General features: G+C 36.4%; 1 non-coding gene across 1 annotated transcript; it reads left to right on the top strand.

Moving 5' to 3' along the window:
- The first annotated feature begins 10,235 nt into the window (after positions 1 to 10,235).
- TRNAL-CAG lies at positions 10,236 to 10,316 on the top strand. Its single transcript has one exon. It is a non-coding gene; the product is annotated as a tRNA-Leu (tRNA).
- The last annotated feature ends 10,089 nt before the right edge of the window (positions 10,317 to 20,405 follow it).

Raw genomic sequence — 20,405 nt, 5'->3', positions numbered from 1 at the left:
CTCACCATTCTCTATACATCCAGCGATTCCAAAATGTTCCAAGACCTGAAACAACACTTTTAGAGGCGAACTATGAAAAAAGGATATAACGAAATTCGTAAGTAAAGGCCTAGTGTGGCAAAAGGTAAAAGATCCTAGGCAGAAAGTGGTAGGATTACTGCAACCTCTAAGTATAACAGTGTGGAAGTGAGAAAATATGGCTATGGACTTTGAATTACCTTGTTCATCGAATATCTCAAGCCAAGAACACTTATTTAAGATTCGAATCACTCCACAAGCAAGATCGATCATGTATAGCTTGAATGATTCTTGTTGATCAAATATCTCAAGGCAAGAACATTTGTTTGAGATTTGAATCAATCCACAAGCAAGATTGATCATGTCGAGCTTGAATGATTCTACCGTTAAAATGTCATCACTAGCCCAATAGGGTTAAGCCCAACCATTGTATGAGTAATTATATTTATGATTTAGGGATTTTAGAAATAAATTTAGGAAAATGATTTAGGGATTTTAGAAATAAATTTAGGAAAATGATTTAGGTAGAGAAATTTTAGGAATAGATTGATTACCATCTGGTATAAATACCCCTCCATCCTACTTAGTTCATCATCCCAAGAAATCCAAAGCAATACAAAATAGTTTCTACAGAGTTTCTTGTAAATCTCTTCTCGATTGGTCTTAATAAAGTGTGCGAGTGTTTCCCACAGAGAGTTGTGTTCAACAATCTGGTATCAGAGCGAGGTTAATGTAAGTTGTCGATCTCTTGGAATTCTTAGTATGCTTTGTGGTTGCAAGTCTGTCTGATCTTCCTCATCATAAACGATTTCTTGAGATTAGTAGTGAGTGAGTTTCTTTTGTGTCGTGAGTAATCTGTGACTCTACAAGTCTTGTGTGGAAAGAGCTTGTTTGGTATTACTGAGGTATAGCCAACACGAAGAGTGATTTCCAAATTGTTGGAGGAATCAAGAAACTCAACAACAACTACTACAACACATGGGCAACATGTATAATGTCCTATTTACAAGGACATGATTTTTGGGAGATCGTTGGTAGGTGCGAAACTACGCCGCTAGAGGATGATTCTAACGGCGCCTTGCACAAATGGAGAATCAAAGCAGACAAAGAAATGTTTGCCCTGAAGACCACAATTGAAGAAGAGATGTTAGAGCATATTTGAGATGACAAGACACTGAAAGAAGCATGGGACATGTTCGTGATGTTGTTCTCAAAGAAGAACGATACGAGACTACAACTTCTGGAGAACGAGTTGTTATCAATTTCACAATGTGACATGACGATTGCTCAGTACTTCCACAAGATCAAGTCAATCTGTTAGGAGATTACTGAACTAGACCTGAAGTCCGCCATTGTAGAATCTCAAATGAAGAGGATTATAATCCATGGATTTTGACCAGAATATAGAAGCTTTATTATTGTTGTACAAGGATGGCCCACTCAACCATCACTTGTAGAGTTTGAAAATTTGTTAGTCAGCCAAGAAGTCATAGCTAAACAAATAGAAGGCATCACATTGAAGAGTGAAGAATAAACACTCTACACAAGTAAAAGTCGGAGCAATAATAGGTCGTCTACCAAACGCGGATATAATGGTGACAAAAGAAGAAGTCACCAAGGAACTGTACAACCAGGGAGAGCTCAGAAGAATGATAACAGTAACTCTCAAGGGAAAAGATTTGAGGACATTGGCTACAATTGCGGGAAGAAGGGCCACATGTCTAGAGATTGTTGGTCCAAGAAAAAATCTGTCGAAAGTAATGTGGCATCCTCCAACATGGAGATGGAGGAGGAATGAGATGCAGAGGTACTTATGTTATGGAAGAAGATGAGCTAGCACTCATTTCGATGATGGGAGACCATATCGATTATGAGAATGATTGGATCATTGATTCAGGATACTCAAACCACATGATTGACGATCAAAGTGGTGCAATGGAAGAGGGGTGACCCTCAGAGAAGAAAGTATTACCAGGCCTTGAGCAAATGTCAGAAATTTCTGACGGGAGAGCAAACTGAAGAGATTCTTCCACAGAAGATGGAGGAGCAAACTGTACACATCTGCTTCAGTACTGATGTGCCTGAAGATTCAAGTGACACTAGTGTTGGTGAGCAAGAAGTGACTCAACCAAGCAAACCTAGTGAGAAACAAAGGGCACCTCAACAACTAAGATAGTTAGAAATAAACCAAAAGCCAAGTCTAGAGTATGTCAACGCAACTATTGTAGAAGACGGAGTTAATAAGCTAGAGATATATGAGGATGTATCACAAAACTCGATTTGGCAGAAAGCGATCGAGGAAGAAATTATAGCCTTGGAGCAAAATCAAACTTGTGAACTAGTGCCAAGATCAAGAGATGTTGAGTCTATCTTTTTGCAAGTGGATTTACAAAACAAAGTGTACCCTAGGATGGATCAATCGTGAGATACAAAACTGAGACAGTAGATCCAGGGTTCTCTCAACAATATGGACTAGATTATGATGAAACGTTTAGTCTAGTGGCAAAGATCATTATCGTACAAGTTCCTCCAGTACTTACGGTAAATAAAGATTGAAAATTATGGCAGATGGATATGAATAATGCTTTCTTGCATGGAGAGTTAAACAAAGAGTTCTACATGGACCAACCGAAGAAATTCGAAAAGGAAGTTGAAGTCATTAATCAATATATGCAAAATCTGAAGACGCCTCATTTGGATGCGGCTCGACGGACCTTGAGATATGTCAAAGGCATAATTAATTATGATCGTTTATACAAAAGAAGCGAAGACTGGAAGCTAGCTGGATATAGTGATGTCAACTATGCAGGAGATCAATCACTGGGTATGTGTTCAAGCTCGATTCGAGAACAATTTTTTGGTGTAACAAAAGACAACCAACAGTATCATTGTCAACTAGAGAAGTACAGAGCAGCAGCTGGAGTAGCTCAGGAAAATACATGGTTAAAACTTTTGATAGAAGATTGGCACCAGGAAATTGAGTATCCAATACCACTTCATTGCAACAATCAATCTGCGATTCTCCTAGCAGAAAATTTGGTGTTCCATGCTAGAACAAAGCATGTGAAGGTACATTGCCATTTCATTAGAGAGAGAGTCTTGAAGGAAGAAATCGAGATGCATCAGATCAAGACAGATGATCAAGTGGCAGACTTGTTTACAAAAGGGCTGAATAGTGGCAAACATGAGAGTTTTCGCTTGTCAGCTCAACATGGTGCAACGAATGAAGACTAGTGCTGAGGGCGAGTGTTAAAATGTCATACTATCCTAATAGGGTTAAGCGTAACGATCGTATGAGTAATTATATTTATTAATTAGGATTTTAGAAATAAATTTAGGAAAATAATTTAGGGATTTTAGGAATAAATTTAAGAAAATTATTTATGTATTTTAGGAAAAAGGTTGATAAATTTTAGGAATAGATTGACTGCCCTCTAATATAAATAAATACCACTCCATCCTACCTAGTTCATCATCCCAATAAATCCCAAGCAATACAAAATAGTTTCTATAGAGTCTTGTAAATCTCTTCTCGATTGGTCATAACAAAGTGTGCGAATGTTTCCCATAGAGAGTTGTGATCATGTCTAGCTTGAATGATTCTTGTTGATCAAATATCTCAAGGCAAGAACACTTGTTTGAGATTTGAATCACTCCACAAGCAAGATTGATTATGTCGAGCTTGAATGATTCTACATGCAACCTAAACAACGTAGAATTGTAAAGAAACTTAGTCATTGGTTAAAGAAGAGCACAAATGCTTCTTTTACTATATTTTTCAAGTCTTCTCACAAATACAACATACATGGCTTTATATAGCCTCAAAATGAAACTATTAAAGACATTCCAAGAGTTGTAACATTCATACTTTATGACGATAATTAATCATTATATAAATGTAACCTATAAGTAAATAAAAAGCCTTAAAATATATCAATGAAATATAATAACTCTAAATTGTAATCCATCCAAAATTTATAATAATGAAACTTCATTCTAATTCAATATGACATGAATTGAAATATCTTTTGATAATTTCAACCATATTTTCTTTGTATCTTTATTGAAGTATATTATATGATTGATGTCTCTTGGTTCATATCAATAAAGGGTTACTGTCTCTTAATTATAAAAATGGAATAGGCCACAATAAAATATATATCCTTATCTATTTTCCTTTCTTTTTTTTCCCTAAAATTTTGTCGCATATTAAGGTAATACCAACCTTCCTTATTCCTAAGTGAATAGGAAGATTATAAATAAAAAGCCTAATTTATTATACAAATTCTTTAATCTTATTTTGGATGTGCTTATTGTCTTCCAAAATTTTAATCCCATCTATTAACTCAATAACACCAAATAATTTTGGTCATGACTCTTAACAAGGCAAGAATATATTCACGTTAATACGAGCGTTAACTGTATCGATTAAGATTATATAAAGTTTGTAGTTAATGACACTCAAGTGAACCCTCTTTTCAAAAATAATATTTCTAAGAAACTCTAGACTTTTGTTCCATCCCGACCACTAATTTACATATATGAATTTTCATTAAGCTACTAAATGTTAAGATCATCAAGCTTTTCAACTCTTGTTAAAATCATAGCTTAAGCTTTTATAAAAATCCATAAAAATCTTATGTTTTAACTTCTTGTATATGATCTTTTTATTTAAAGGATTAGCGTGTAAAACTAGAGGGAAGAAGATAAAATCTTTGAGTACAAGATAACTAAGACGGAAAAATTGGCCTCTAATTTATCATGAGCATACGAGTGATACGTTTATTATACAAACACGACGTTAGTTAAAGTCGAGTGTGTTTTGATTGGACCAATTCTATATTGAGTAACCTCTTGAATTTTTGTTTAAAGAAACATGTGAATGAGAAGAAAACATGTCGAAAAGACTTGTATTCGTCTATAGAGATAGTCTTCGCTTCTTAACATGACAATATCGTAGAAAAATGTGCAAAATCCAGATTTCATACCCTAGACATTACATTAACATGTCAATTTTCTAAAAATTTAAGACACAAATATACAAGGATACATTTATTAAAATTGTAACAACAGAATGAAAGAAAGAAAGAAAATATATATATATATATATTAATAATAAAAAATAAAAAATGAAGCCTCTATTCCTACCCTCAAAACTTTCCCCAACCAACTTCTCTCTCTTTCCCCTTTCACACCAGGAAACTACCGTAAAAAAAAAGTTTTTAATGATCTACAATTTCCAACTTGATTTGAAAATGAGTTAGTTCAATCATTAGCTTCACTCCTCTACAAGGTTTTGTTAGCTTTTCCCTTTCATTCTAAATTTTTTTGACGAATGAGATGAAATCAAGCAAATTTTAGAAATAGGATAGAACGTCGATGAAGGCCAACCAAGGAAGTAGTCTTACTATCGACATGGTTAGAACTAATGTTGCGTGTTGACACATGTCCTGTAGTTCTGCTCGTGTCATATATATTTAATGTATGTAAATTTTTATAAAAACAATATGACTAGGATATGATATGTATATGTTACGATATGTGAATGGTACGATTACTCTTATGATATGATGCGTTAGATAATTTGACTGAGGTAGAATACGAGAAAGAAAATATGGGATTCAAGATAATTACGAAAATGTAACGAATCAAAAAATGAGATCCACCATACTGTACCGTCAGCATAAAATCATTCGAATCTTCAAATCTTCAAATCCAACCATGGAATCTTCACAAAATTTGGGTATGTTCTAGAGGACTCATAGATCACCACATCCAACCGCTAGAATTCAAATTGGAAGTCAGTAAAAAGCTGATTGGAGATGATATTTTTGATGGATAATCCAAAAAAATCATTCTCCAAATCACAACGATTTGAAAATTTACAACGTCGGTTTAAGCTTCCTCAGTAAAGTCTAGAGTTGGGAATATAGTATGGAACAAGAATCGAATTATGTTGAGATCCAAATCGCGAGTAATAGCTGTTTAGATTTTGGGTTTCCTACTCTCATTCTTTCGAATTCAAGAGCAATTGTCCATCCTTTCTCTTCAAACTTGTTCCTAAAATTCTAAACAAGGTTAATGACAAGTTCTATGAAGGGGTCGAGCACTAAAAGAGCCCAAAACCTATTCCCCAAATAGAGGCGGTCATTGAAGAGCTTCAAAGGAAGCTTAAAAATCAATTTGAGCCGACATGCAAATTCGTCGAGTAAAGCAAATCTCATTTTATTTATGCACCTTCAAGGATTATTATCATAGAATAACCCAGAAGAGAAATAGCCTCAAGAACGCCCAATTGAAGGAAACAAATTTTGGGTAGAATTTGGTGGTAAGTATCAAATTCCCCCCTAGAATCAATTTCTGTTCAAATTAAGCATTCATTTTGCTTCAAAGAATCAATTAAACAACTTTGATAAATGAATCAAGAGCTAAAACCTCGTAGAATGAGTTGTACAATAAAAAGAGGTTTTGTGTTATCGAGCAAGCTGCAGATCAAGAATGATTTTAAAAGATTAAGGTCCCACACTCAAAGACGTTCCTCCAAACCAATTCCTTTAACTTTAGAAAAGGATAATAAAGAGTTTTCATGAAAAAGTCGGGCCTTAAAAACTTCTAAAAAATGGCTATCCAATAAGAAATCCTCTGTTTCTAACTTGCGATGAACCATATTATTTCATAGTTCTTTCTTGTAACACCATTCAAAGTTTTATGAAGTACGATTGGACAAACACTATGGGCTAAAAAGGTTCTTCTTTGTTGCAATTTTGCTTTCGGCTTGAAGCATCTAAAGTTCTCTTTATAAAATAGATTGGATCATCTATTTTATGTCCATGTTTATTTCACCCCTAATGGACGTCTCTTTCCTTTATCGTGAACAAATGAGCCAAATTATTATAAGGTTGAATTTGATTTTGAATACATATTCAAACTAGTAAATAAATAGTAAATTCGACCGAGGCCAATTAAATAAGAGGCTTTAGGTTGGTTTGGTTTGATGAATTATCTTTTAGTTGACCTGTTGGATATTAAAATTAAGATAAGAAAATGACAAAAACATATGAGATGTTTTAATTAATAAAATTTAAATTTAGATAGTTATCTAAACGATCTTAAACTAAGTGTTACAAAATTTAAGAAAAATTATCGGTTATGAACAACCATAGTGAGATAAAATTTTTAAATGACTATAGAAGAAAAATCTAGGGTAAGGAAATCTAACTTACTAAATTTTTATGGAGAATAAATAACACTACCTAGATAGGTGATATAAGATCTACTATCATGATTGATTCTTCATTACATTTGATACGTAATTCTTGGAAAATATCTGATGATGTAGAACATATTCTATATGTTAGCCCTAAGAAATCAATATCAATTATATAGTAACAGATATTAACGTATCATAAAATAAAGATGGTTACTTAATGTTGAATATCGTGTTTTTAGCCATCATAAAAGAAATTCAATTTTTAAATACTATCTTAAAAGTTCATTTTTCAAATGAGTTTAAATCCTTTAACTCGAGAAGAAAAACAATCACCACACGATGGTATCAAGGACAAGAGGTAAATGATCTGTGTAAGAGGAGTTTGAAGAACAAGCACCACTCCGATGGGCAGAGGTGGAAACGTTCAGCAAAAGTTGGAACATCTAGCAGCTCCAAGCAAAAATCGGTGCGAGGAAGGAAATAAATTCAACCAGTGGAGTTGGAAGAAGTACATCAAGACGCCTTTCTCAGTAGCTCAGGATCAAAAGGTAAAGGAAAGAGGAAGGAAAAACAATAAAACCTTCTGTGCAAGTAGAAAACTTTACAATCAAGGAGGCATATAACAAATATGAGCTTCGGCTGTGCTATTAGAAATTAGGTTACCAAAAATATATCCAACCTTCAAAGAATCATGGCTAATGTCAGTCACAAACCTCGGTTGGGATATTTTCTGCCACAAAAAAGAACAAGCTACCGTTCTAATGGTCAAGGAGTTCTATTACACATGTTAATCGAAAGAAAGAATACAATTTAATAGTCAAAAGCAGATAATTGATTGAAGCACTAAGGCCATTAACCAAGTGTTCCCTCTCCAAACCTTCAAACATGTCACCTTTAATGAAATGGAAATAGCCCCATACGATGTGCAACTCAAAACAACCTTAGAAACCGTAGGCATGGGAGCAACACATCGGAAAATTTCAAAAGAAAGACAAAGACAACAGTAAACAGCAAGAAAAAGTGTAGGTTTCCTTTATGAAAACCAACTTGCTACCCACCACACATAATACGACATTATCTGTTGAACAAGTGTTGCTAATATTTACCATCACGAAAAACTTAAATATTGATGTAGGTAACATTATAGCTGAAGAAATAGGTAAAAGCACAAGCAAGAAAGTGGAAAATCTATTTTTTCACCGTTGATAACCATACCGTGTCTGGAAGTAGGGGTACCTTTGATGAAGAGGAAGAAAATTTAGATGAAAAAACAAAAAAAGCCGCAAGAAAAGCTCAAATGGCAGTGCAACACAGAACAACAATTTGAGAATAGGTATGTATCAAATTAGGAACGAGAAAAGAACCTACTCAGCTGGTGGTGAAAAAATGGAGTAAACTAAAAAGCATATTAGTCATATGCAAGAAAGAGGGATAAGAAAATAGAGAAAGCCTTAAAAAGCTTAACATTTCCAAGCTTCCGATAGGAGATTTTCTAAGAATGGAGCCATAGAGAATCATCACATTCGGTGATAAAAGAGGAATAGATTACTTCCATTAAAGATGCCTAAAGATTAAGGAAATTCTTTGTCCACACCTTTTGCAACCTTATTATATTACTTAAAGCATGCATCTATATATATTCTGCTTGACTAGTTTTTGTTGTTATTTTCATATAACTCAAGACAACGTGCATGCATGCACTTTAGAAGCACGATCTTTTTAGATAGGATTATACATCATGCATTTTAGAACTATTCATATTGGGCTTCGACTAATTTTTGTTGTTGTGCAAAGATGAATTGTGAACTAAGAGTCTATGGAAAAATGCTTCAATATTACATTGAGATATAATATATTAGTATTTTAATCCCGGCTTAAAACTTGTTGTATAATTGTTATTGTGGGCAGGCAACCTAGGTAAAGCCAATAAGTTTTTTTCAAAAGAAGTATGCCTCAACTACCTCCACTAATTACTTGAAAACATTTTTAGTAACTATGCATCAACTAATTAATTAGAAACATTCATCCATATTATTTGCTTGAATAGTTTTTATTGTTATTTACATATAACTCAAGACAACATATATGAATGCACCTTAGAAGTATGATTAGTTTTTATTGTTATTTGCATATAATTTAAGACAACGTTCATGTATGCACTCTAGAAGTATAATCTTGCATATAAATCAAGGCGACGTTCATGCACGCACCTAAAAGTATGATCTTACATATAACTAAAGGGGACATTCATGCACCCTAGAATTATGATATTTTTAGGTAGAGTCCTCATGCATTTTAAAACTCATATCCAGTAAGATAACTCAAGATAATGTTCATGCACGCACCCATAGAAGTATGATCTTTTTAGGTAGGGTCATACATGCATTTTAGAACTCACATAGATTAGAAATCATGGACTAAAAAAAATGCTTCATGGACTATCAATTTAAAAAAGACTTTTCACACCATTGAAGCCTTTCTTCCGCCTGGTTTTAATCCTCGGACTTGTGAGTTATGGGCTTATCACATTTCTGCTACGCCACTCTAATTTTTTAAAGAATAAGATGAGTTATTGTGTTCTGTGTTCTGTGCTCTATGAGTTATTGTGTACTGTGCATGATACAGTTAGCTCTAGGTGTTTGACTGTGTTCTCCCTATCTAGCGTGTTTATCTACACAAAGCTAGGGTGTAAGAGTTAGATTGGTTATACGATGACTTAGGTTAAGATGCCTACAATAGACTAAGTATCTTAGGATCGTGAGAGACGTTAAGAGGGTCTAGACCCTATTATTTCAACACTACAGAAAGACTCGAGGAGTCAGAATAGAGTAACCTGGAGCCAAAAGCTCGTGTTAAGCAACCTAGTTGGCCTAGGAATCCAATAAAATTTTTTGACTCCCAGACATGACAGATGCATTTTAAAATTGTGGCGCTGATGACAATATGTGATCGACCAAAATGGATAATATAAGCTAGCAGTGATTTCGAGTTGTTACAAAAAGAAACTGTCAAGATGGCCGAGTTGGTCTAAGGCGCCAGTTTCAGGTATTGGTCCGAAAGGGCATGGGTTCAAATCCCATTCTTGACATGATTTTGACAATGTCTGCTATCGATGGTGGGTGGTGATCTCTATTTGTAATAGAAAATATTTGGTGGCGGTGAGTTTATCGTGAGGTTGATGATGATACATAATGTGCGGTGGGTTGGGCTTGTTACTTATGATGGTATCAGAGGGGACAATATTGGCTAGTGGTGGACTTATTGTGACGCTATTGTTTATGAGTAATAGAGCTCTGGGAACGACTAGTAATTTTGAAATTTTATTCATAGATTTGTATGCTTTTGTTGAATATAATAGGTGTTTTTGTGAAATTGATAAGGTGAAAATAATTATCGTTGTGTGTGAGGTGGATTGAGAGATTCTACATCTGTGTCCAAGAAAGAATGTTGTGTTATGCCATACTGTCTATATTTCATAAACCTCCGTACACCACATCATGTAAATTACATTATATAAAAAAGACTTAACAGGGATCTTGTATGCATGATTCATAGATGACTTTATATTATAAATGAATGGAGTTTTGACTTGTATCATAAATTTATGACATAAATTTAAGCTATAGGGACCTAATATGATTCATAGATGACTTTATATTATAGTAAAAATAGGATCATTACAATGATGAGAGCTTTATGCTTATAGTCTATAAACCAGCCTATCATGTAAGCTCAAGGTATTCCCATAGCTTTGTAACGAACATCTCGTCATCGTCAATCATGCCTTACAAAAGATAATGAATGAAAAATATTGAAGGTTACCTATGATTGATCTTTGTGTGCAATGTAATGTATTGTTACATGGATATGAGATATATTTTATGATTTACATGGAATGTGATGTGTGCTATGATTAGGTACATGTTCAAACATTAGTGAGATTCACGTGGGGTTTGAGAGGAAGAAGGAAGAAGGAAGAAGGAAGAAGGGAAAAAGCTCCCATCTAGCAAAAGAAGGCTGAATTTGAGCCTCCAAAGGTGAGTGTTAAGAGTTCTTTTAAAAATTTGTGAGCATTTTAAGGAATTGGTCTTTCTAGTTTTAGTAGTAGGTTAGATCCTGGATTAATTTTGCACTTTTTTTTTTTTTGTGAAGGATCTCTGAGTCCAATCTCGTCCTATGTAGGAGTTCTTGGAAACGTCAAAAAATGATAAGAAAGTTGATTTTATCAAACTTGTCTTGATTAGAGCAACATGTGACGCATTGCGAGTAGAGCAACGTGGCTTGACATAGAGGTGATGTGTAACAGTCCAACCTGAACAACATACCCTACTCGCTCAACCAACCCACGAGCCGCACCCCGCGTGTGACACGTGTACGTAGAGGAAAAACCAAGGAAGATTTGCAAGCCACTGGATTCAAACACATGCCATTCGACGCAGACACGTGACACCGTGCGTGGAAACTTATCTTCGCACGTGAGTGGCACATGCAAGGTCATTTTTTATCCTTTCTAGCCTCAATTTGATTATCTTTTGTTCTAGTTTTGATAGTGACCCTAATTTAGCTTGATTTAGGACCATAAATGAGATTTCAAATAATTTGGAGCCTTCAACAGGTAGAAACGCAAGCTAAGGAGGGCACACTTCATCCTCGTAAGTAACCACACGGACTCTAGGCAGGTAATACCTATAGAAATCGCTAGGATGTGCTAGCATGCGAGCTTATCTTATTTTAATGGGTTAGAATATGTATGTTTAGGACTTAAATGAGAAAATCAGAAGAGGTGTGCGTGTATTTGAAGGAAAAGTATGACACTACCCTTGTAAAAGAATAGATGATGAATGTCTATTAAATGCTTTATGCTGCACTAGAATGGATGATGGAAAAGTTATGATTTGCACTTTGAGCACTAGATGAACGCTATCTCCTCATTGACCTTGTTTAAATTCTATGATTAAATTGTATGCTAGATTCAGAAAAAATGTAAGTATGAATTACCTATGCTTACTTGATTGATAAGATTATCCCCTTAGTAAACAAGCATGGATGTTTTGGATCACAATTTCTTTGCACTATGTGATTGATAGAATATCTCCCTAGTAAAGCATACATGAATATGAGTAAGTAGGGTTGAATTCAATAAGTTTCCAATATGCTGAGTACCCTGGGATCGCAAGTGACTATTAGAGACCTAGGTGTGCCTCAAGATTTGGCTAAGCCACGAGGAACTAACTCCGAGAGACCTAGAAATGCTTATTTTGATCTAATCCGTCTAGATTCTCTAGATCCTAATATATCTCCACGATACCCAAGGTGAACTACGAGAACACATAAGATCAATTGTAAAGTGAAAAGCTAGTTAGGGAGTCACTGTGTAGGATATAACCCATCTTGATAGACATGAGGGACCACATAAATAATGACCCAAAGATCCAATACTGCGTGTAGAGCATAACCCTCCTAGATAGGGTATGAAGGACTACACAAGTAAATAATATAAGAAGTTAACACGGAATGTGTGATAACCAACCTAAGAGAGGATGACGGACTACATAAATTGGTGACATGAGTTGCTGCTGTAGGTATGATAACCCACCTTGAAAGAGGACCAGAGTCTACATAAATTGATAACATGAGAATCACTATTATGTTTATGATAACTCGCCTTGAGAGGGCGCGAGGGGCTACACAGGTAGTTGATTGAGGATATACTATTATTTGTAGAATAAATCCGTCTGAGTGGACGAGGGACTACATAAATAGTATATCGAGGAGCTATTATTGTTTGTGGAGGAAACCAACTCTGGAAGGAGACGAGGGACTACACAAATAGATTAGCTCATGATAGACACCACTGTGGTGTAAGGTAATATTTAGGGGATACTTGAACTAAACCCAAACTTCTTAGAACCCTACGACAAGCTCATTGTAGCATATTAGGTTAAGGATGTTATGAGAGCTTATAGGTAGGTTGTTTTTCTTTTTATTTTTCAAGTATCAATCAAGGTGAGGAGGTGTTCCAGAGTTGGGCTATCACAGAGAGATGTCAACCTGAGGCTTGTCGATCGAAGGCGTCAATTTTATTTTTTATTTTTTATTTATTTTTTGTTGTCGTTTGTTTTGGCTTTCGTGCACCCATTCCCATTTTGTATCTGGAATAATACCTATTTTGTACCCTATTGTTTTAGATTTTTGCAATGGTGTTGTTTCATTTTAACTCGTGTGCTGTATTTTTAAATGTTGTTTTTACTTTAATGGTTGAAATGTTCCGGGATTATTTATTTGAATCATAGGTGAAAGTATACATTGATTACTTGGCAATAAGCACCCACAGATGAAGATAATGTCAAGTCAAGACTAGTCAAATGAATTCTACTACTACTAGAATTTGGGATAGAAATCTTGGATACTAAGGAAGTAAATAATCATATAGTTGTTCATCTATCCACGCTAGAGAACATGGAGAAAAAATTCAACAAAAAAGAAATTGATGGTTGAGTAGTTGTTCAATATAAACCTCTACAAGGAAGCAATTGGCCGATAGTATGCACGTATAACAAATTTATTAACTTGTGTCATTGTGCCTCAAGAGCAAAGTTATTAGAAAAGAAAAAGGTTCTTCCATTAAACTAAGAGTTATATTTGGGACGCCCTTGTCTTTTTAAGCATTGTGAAGATGACATACTAGGAAGATTGTTATAGATAGTGAAATTCCAATAATTCTTCGTAGTGACCAGCATCCCCATAGAGGCTATTGTTTAGGACAAAAAAAACAAAGGATCACATTTCGTAAGCAAGTTGATGAATGACATTTTGAAGCAGTACAATGTAAAACTTGGGTGAAAACTTTTTATCATCGTCCCTAAACCAATGGATAAGCAGATGTCTCAAAGAGTAATAAAAAATATCAAGAAAAAAGTGGTAAATCCAATGGGAGAGACGGGTATGTGAAGTTTGATGATGCATTATGTGCATATAGAACAACCTTCAAAACTCCTCCACGGATATCTCCATGCAAGCTAGTCTTGAGAAAGACATGTAATCTACCCTTAGAACTAGACCATATAACATTTTTGATATTAAAGAAGCTAAATTTCAACTATGCTACAAATGAAGACGTGAGGCACCTAGCCTATGAAAATGCCAATATGTTCAACGAAAAATTAAAAAGAGTTGGCATGACAAAAAAAGTAAGGTTCGATGAGTTCTATAAAGGACAAAAAGTGTTGGATTGAAATTATTCTGTACAAAATTTAAATCAAGATGTTCTTGTTTTTCTTTTCTTTTTATAATACACTTACATAACTCTTCCAAGTAAAACGTGAGAACGTCTAGGTCCTCCAAGTAAAACGTGGTGCAATGAAGGGAATCAGAGTGAATCCACTAGTGATAGTCATGGACTACAATATCGAGTAAGGGAATCCGAGTGAATCATGGACTAACAAGTACACCATACTAAGTGCGTGAAGAGAAACATGACACACTTTTAGTAGAAGATCGCCCTGAAGATGTTCGATGTTGAGGAAGGGCTCGAAATGTAGTGAGTGAATCATGGACTAACAAGTACACCATACTAAGTGCGTGAAGAGAAACATGACACACTTTTAGTAGAAGATCGCCCTGAAGATGTTCGATGTTGAGGAAGGGCTCGAAATGTAGTGATAGTCAGACTTGAGAATTAGATAATCTTCCTTAAACATAAATAAGACAAGAAGACGGTCGAAGTTTAAACAACTTAATGCTCAACAAAATAAAAAATTTTACACAAAAAATGTTGGATCTTAATTTCATTTTATTAAGAATTAAAATAGAGAAAAGGATTGAGGAAGAATGGGTAGTTTCATTTTAAAAGTTTAAAAATGGGTAAATAAAGTTTTGAACTTAAGTCTATTTTGTGAAATAGAGTTTGAGAAACTAATTCGAGTGGTTCGGTCAAACTCAAACCTACTTCACTCTCTCAAGCGTCTCTTGGAATTTAATTAAAAATCTTCTCGACTCTTTCTACGAATCAGAGCAAAACTATAACACTACTCCTTTTACGAGTTGAAGAGCAAACTCAATTCTTTCTATGAATTAGGATCAAATCAGTATTAATATTGGTATTTTTTAAAAATCTACCACAACTCTCTCAAAAATAGATTTACAATTTAAGTACTCACACCAATATTCTCGCTCTCCAATAAATTTGAGGTGTCATAGTTTGATTTTTCCTAAACAACTCAGATGCCATATCATTTTGTTGGTTATTTTCTACTGCATTTTGTTTCGACTATAACTTGTTCGTTCTAGTTCTAATTTGAGTTATTCAAAAGCCATCCTTGCGTCATTCTAAACTTTATACTATAAACACTTCAAAAACACTGAAATTATTAGTAATTAAAAGTATGTTTGACTGTGTAGATTGAAGTTGCTATTTTATCGGATGTAGTTGTTGAATCTTGTATCCCTTAAACATCGAAGGTTGATTGTAGAGTCTTTTATGAGTCACACGTCCGTTGAATGAAGTGGCTATTTTATCGGACCTTTAGTTATACAGTTGTTGAATCTTGCAGTATAATTTTATATTATCCCTATTGTTTCCAAGCATGCTATTTCATAAAAGATAAGTTGCTATTTGTTGTTTTCAAGCCCACTTCTAATAGATATTGCTGGTAAGCCTTACAAGAAACTCAAGCCCATTTCTAGCAGATATTGTCCATTACGTATTATCATCAGTCTAACATTATCACTGTCAACCTAACAATAAGCCCACTTCTTGCACATATTACGCGTCACGAATCGCCGTCAGCCTCATGGGTAAGTTCAAGCCCACTTCTAGTAGATAGTGTTTGTTACATATTGTCGTAAGCCTAACGATAAGCTCAAACCCATGTTATGTATCGCCGTCAGCCTCACAGTAAGCCAACTTCTAGCAGATATTGCTCGTTACATATCCTCATAAATCCAACGGTAAATTCAAGCCCACTTTGTTAGGATCGCACAACAACGCACAAACTCGATAAACACAAATAACAGGATAGAGAAAATACAATCAGAATATTGGCTAAAGATTTTGTATTTATGATTTTAGGTATGTACACTAATAGAGAATATAGAGAATATAGAAAGTACATTTTCAAATATGTGACTAAGGATATATATGGTTCAGTTTACTATATATAGATTTACCAGATATAAAGATGATAGCTTTTTAGTGTACATAGCTATTTACTATTTACGACAATTTATATATATATATATTACTACGTATAACCATGACTAAGCCATAAATAAGTAGCAGACTCCTCCGCTATAAATAAGTAGCAGGCTCCATACCTAACAATTCTCTCACTTGGAGACTGATCCAGTCAACCAAGAATTTCATTCTCAAACGACCATGAGCATCTTCACTGCACCATGCCAATTAAGGCTTTGCGCAACCTCAATATTCCAACATCTACACATTTTGTCAACATGTTTGCTAGATTCTTTGCACCATATTTCTTCTCCAAACACATCACCATCTTCCACTAACCTGCAAATGGTATTGCATTCTGTTTTTGTCTTTAAATGATAGACCAGGTTCCTCACCAACTATATGGCACTTTGACTATCTCTATAAAGAATCTTTTCGTGATGCTTCTTTTTCAATTCTTCCAAATAGTCAGTCATTCATATCGTCTTCTTTCTAGCTTAAACTATTGTCACGTGCTCAACCTCAGTACAATGCACTTTTGAAGCCTAGTCATCCCATCATCCATGGCTTGCTCACACTTGGTTGTATCCTCTAACTGTAGGGCCTCATCAAAGGGCTCTGGTTCCCTTTCATTAGAGTCAGCAACAGATAGTGTAATGATGGTACATACATATCTGGTACTTTGATAGTACTAGATGATTTTCTCAACACCGGTTCAGGTGCCACTTGTTCCACTGCTAGTTCCTCTACAATAGTCTCAGGACTTTCTTGAGTATCTACTACAATAGCACTAGGTGATTTTTTCTGCAACTCAACCTCAACTTCCACTTGCTTAATTGTCTTTGAATCTCTTTCCACCTCTGATTTCTCAGCAATAGTCTCAGGAGTTTCTTGAGTATCTGCTACAACATCACTAGGTGATTTTTTTTGCAACTCAACCTTAACTTCCACTTGCTTCGTTGTCTTGGAACCTTACTCCACATCTGGTTCCTCGGTAGTAGTGTAATGACCCTAAATTTTACCTATTTAATCTAAAGTCATTACTATACCTTGAAATGCAGAATTTACATTAAATGGTCTCTTACCATAAATGTGACTAAAACTCGACACTTTTATTACCTCGTGAAAAAAAAACGAATACAAAGGAAAGAAAGGAAAAAGAACAATACTGAAATAATTGTCTTAAACTACCCTATGGTTTATTATGCGATTACAATTCAACCTATACTAACTTATACTAATGATGCAAACCGAATTCAACATATACTAACCTATACTAGGAAATGGAAAACAAATACCCTATGCATGTGCCACGATCCCAGGTGTATGATGCCGCCGTCGATCTCACATGGGTGCCTTGCCCTTATCTGAAAAAGTAAAGTAGCATGAGGCTTGAGTATTTCTAGAATACTCAATAAGTGACCCCCTATCGGGGTTATGCAATAATCACATGCAATGAGATGATGGGACATATCTTTCGTTTAGTTTTTCCTACGGTGTTGTCCTAGCAGGTAAACTTTGGACGTGTACCATATACTCTACACACAGCCTATACGTGCGAGTATGGGCTCACCAGCTAGTTTACACACCGCTGGGCCACTTTCCTTATCCGGTGGGCATACTTTGGGAGACCCTTATGCCGAAACCCGTTAGAACTAGTAACCATCATGGCAGCGCTATGCAAAGCATAACGATTGTTGTCCTGCCATTGGATGTACGCGTCCGTATCCTCGTGATGGGATAGAGGTATCCCCCCAGATGCAGGAACACACACAATGCATGAGGTTCCCATTACTTCTACATTTATCATTAATGAACATAACCCCCCCCCCCCCCCCCCCCCCCCCCCCCCCCCCCCCCCCCCCCCCCCCCCCCCCCCCCCCCCCCCCCCCCCCCCCCCCCCCCCCCCCCCCCCCGTCATGTTCCATGCCTACATGTCATTCTCATTTTCAATTTACGTATCATGCATATTTCTATCGGAGTTATGTTTCTAGGCAATTTATCGTATTTCATGTCATACAATTCATGCTATTTACATTCATATATTCCATACAATCATGCCATAATCATTCAAGAACAACATAACGTCACATGCATTACATATAACATCAGACTAAACATCATATCTAGCATACATTCACGTTCACATGATTACGTACTTAAGCACAACAATCTAGCATACAATTTAATGACACGTGCAAATCCACGGGCAAGTGCCAACATACAATAAACAAAGCGTAACCGACGACGGGTGAGCCACTTACTTGGTAGGCCTTAGCCGAAGTACTCCGTAAAATATAAATGTAAGCTCCTAGCTCCTCATAACCATTCTACACTTTTGTTGGTGGTTGGTTTCTATTGGATCATTCGACACCTTCGTCAGTATTTCACAAACATAATGAATTTGTGAAATACGACCTTAAAATGATCTATTTTACCTTAAATGGGGCTGAAATTAAGTCTGGGAGGGTTGGAACGGTGACAAACAGGTCGAAAATAGGTTTCTCGAGCTGAATAAGTCGTCGAAGCCGAGAAATCGCCGCCGAGCCGATTAAGCAACCGGAGCCGAGGGGTGTCGCTGCAAACGTGCCACGTGGCACAACCAAAGGGCAACGGGTGTGCAACGGTCTTGGGCTGAGGCGCGGGTTGTCGGGTCGTGTCGCGGGTGACGGGCCGGCCTGGGCTGAAGGAAACGTGTAGGTGGGCTGGGCTGTGCGTGTCGGGTGTTGGACTGGTCTTGCGGGTCTCGGGTCGGTTGGGTTTTTTCTCTCAAGTCGTGGCTGGTGGGTTAGGTCGTAACTGGGCTTACGGGTTTGGGCTGAGGCGACTAGGCCGCGGGAGTCGTTAGGTGTTGGACTGACTTACGATGGTTGGACTTGGTTCGGGTCGCGGGATCCGGCCCTCGGGTCAGACTTCGTCTTCTTCACCCAGTTGCCCGCATTTTTCCTGCGACCTCTCGCTCTCCTTGTGAATGTCGTTTCGACGTCCATTTTTCCTCTTTTTTCCTCTGTTCCCGAGTCTCTTTCTCCCCCTAATTCCGTTTTTTGTACTGGTTTGGTTCGTAAAGGCCTCGCACTCCCGAATCTGAGAGGGTTCGGAAATCTGATGTTCCGTCTCCCTTGCCGACAGTGTACAACGTGTAGGACGCATCTAAATCTACCCCTGATGTGTGTAAAAGGCTCTGGGATTACTTTTGTTGCATACGATGGAGATTTTGACGTCGATTTCGTAGGGTTTGTCCCCGTCGGAGTTTCGTCGGATTTTCTCTGTCTTCTTCGTTTTCGCTTATTTTTTATTCTTCTTTGCAGGTGTCTTGGGGTGGCTGAAGGTCGGGATCGAGTTTCATTGGCGACCCAGACTTCGGCCGCCCTTTGTGGGTCGTGTGCGAACGAAAACTCCGGCGTTGCTGGAGTTTTCGGTCCTGCCGACGACTCCGTTATTTATTTTTTTTATTTTTATTTTTTTATCCGATCGGTTACAATTAGTCTCAATAGTTTCTTTAGTATCTGCTACAACATCACTAGGTGAGTTTTTCTACAACTCAAACTCAACTCACACTTGTTTTGTAGTCTTAGAGTTTATCTTCTCTTTGTTCTTGGCAAGACATTTTCATCAAAAGTCACGTCACAATGTCTCAGGACTTTTTTGTTTTTGTCATCCCAAAACCTGTACATGAACGTGTTAGAACCATAACCTATGAAGTAGCACTTTAAAGCCTTAACGACAAGCTTGTCGCTCTTTTCTGGATCAACACGAACATATGCAGTGTAGCCAAAAGTTCTCAAGTGAGAGTACTTAAATTATTTTCCTGACCATACTTCTTTTGAATACTTAAACTCCAAGGGTACTAACGACCCTCTATTCATCGAGTCGACTGTTGTATTTACAACATCGGACACGTAAACTACGAGACAAGGAAACAATCATTATATTTATTATAATTTTGTGGTGGTCGCTATTCCTAATGGGTGTTCGACATCAAGAGTTCTTAGAGAATTCTCA

The sequence above is a fragment of the Cucurbita maxima genome, unplaced genomic scaffold (genome assembly GCF_002738345.1).
Source record: "Cucurbita maxima cultivar Rimu unplaced genomic scaffold, Cmax_1.0 Cma_Scf00081, whole genome shotgun sequence".
In the NCBI taxonomy this organism is placed as follows: Eukaryota; Viridiplantae; Streptophyta; class Magnoliopsida; order Cucurbitales; family Cucurbitaceae; genus Cucurbita; species Cucurbita maxima.
Note: the sequence above shows the minus strand (reverse complement) of the source record. Positions and strands in the feature narration are given on the sequence as shown.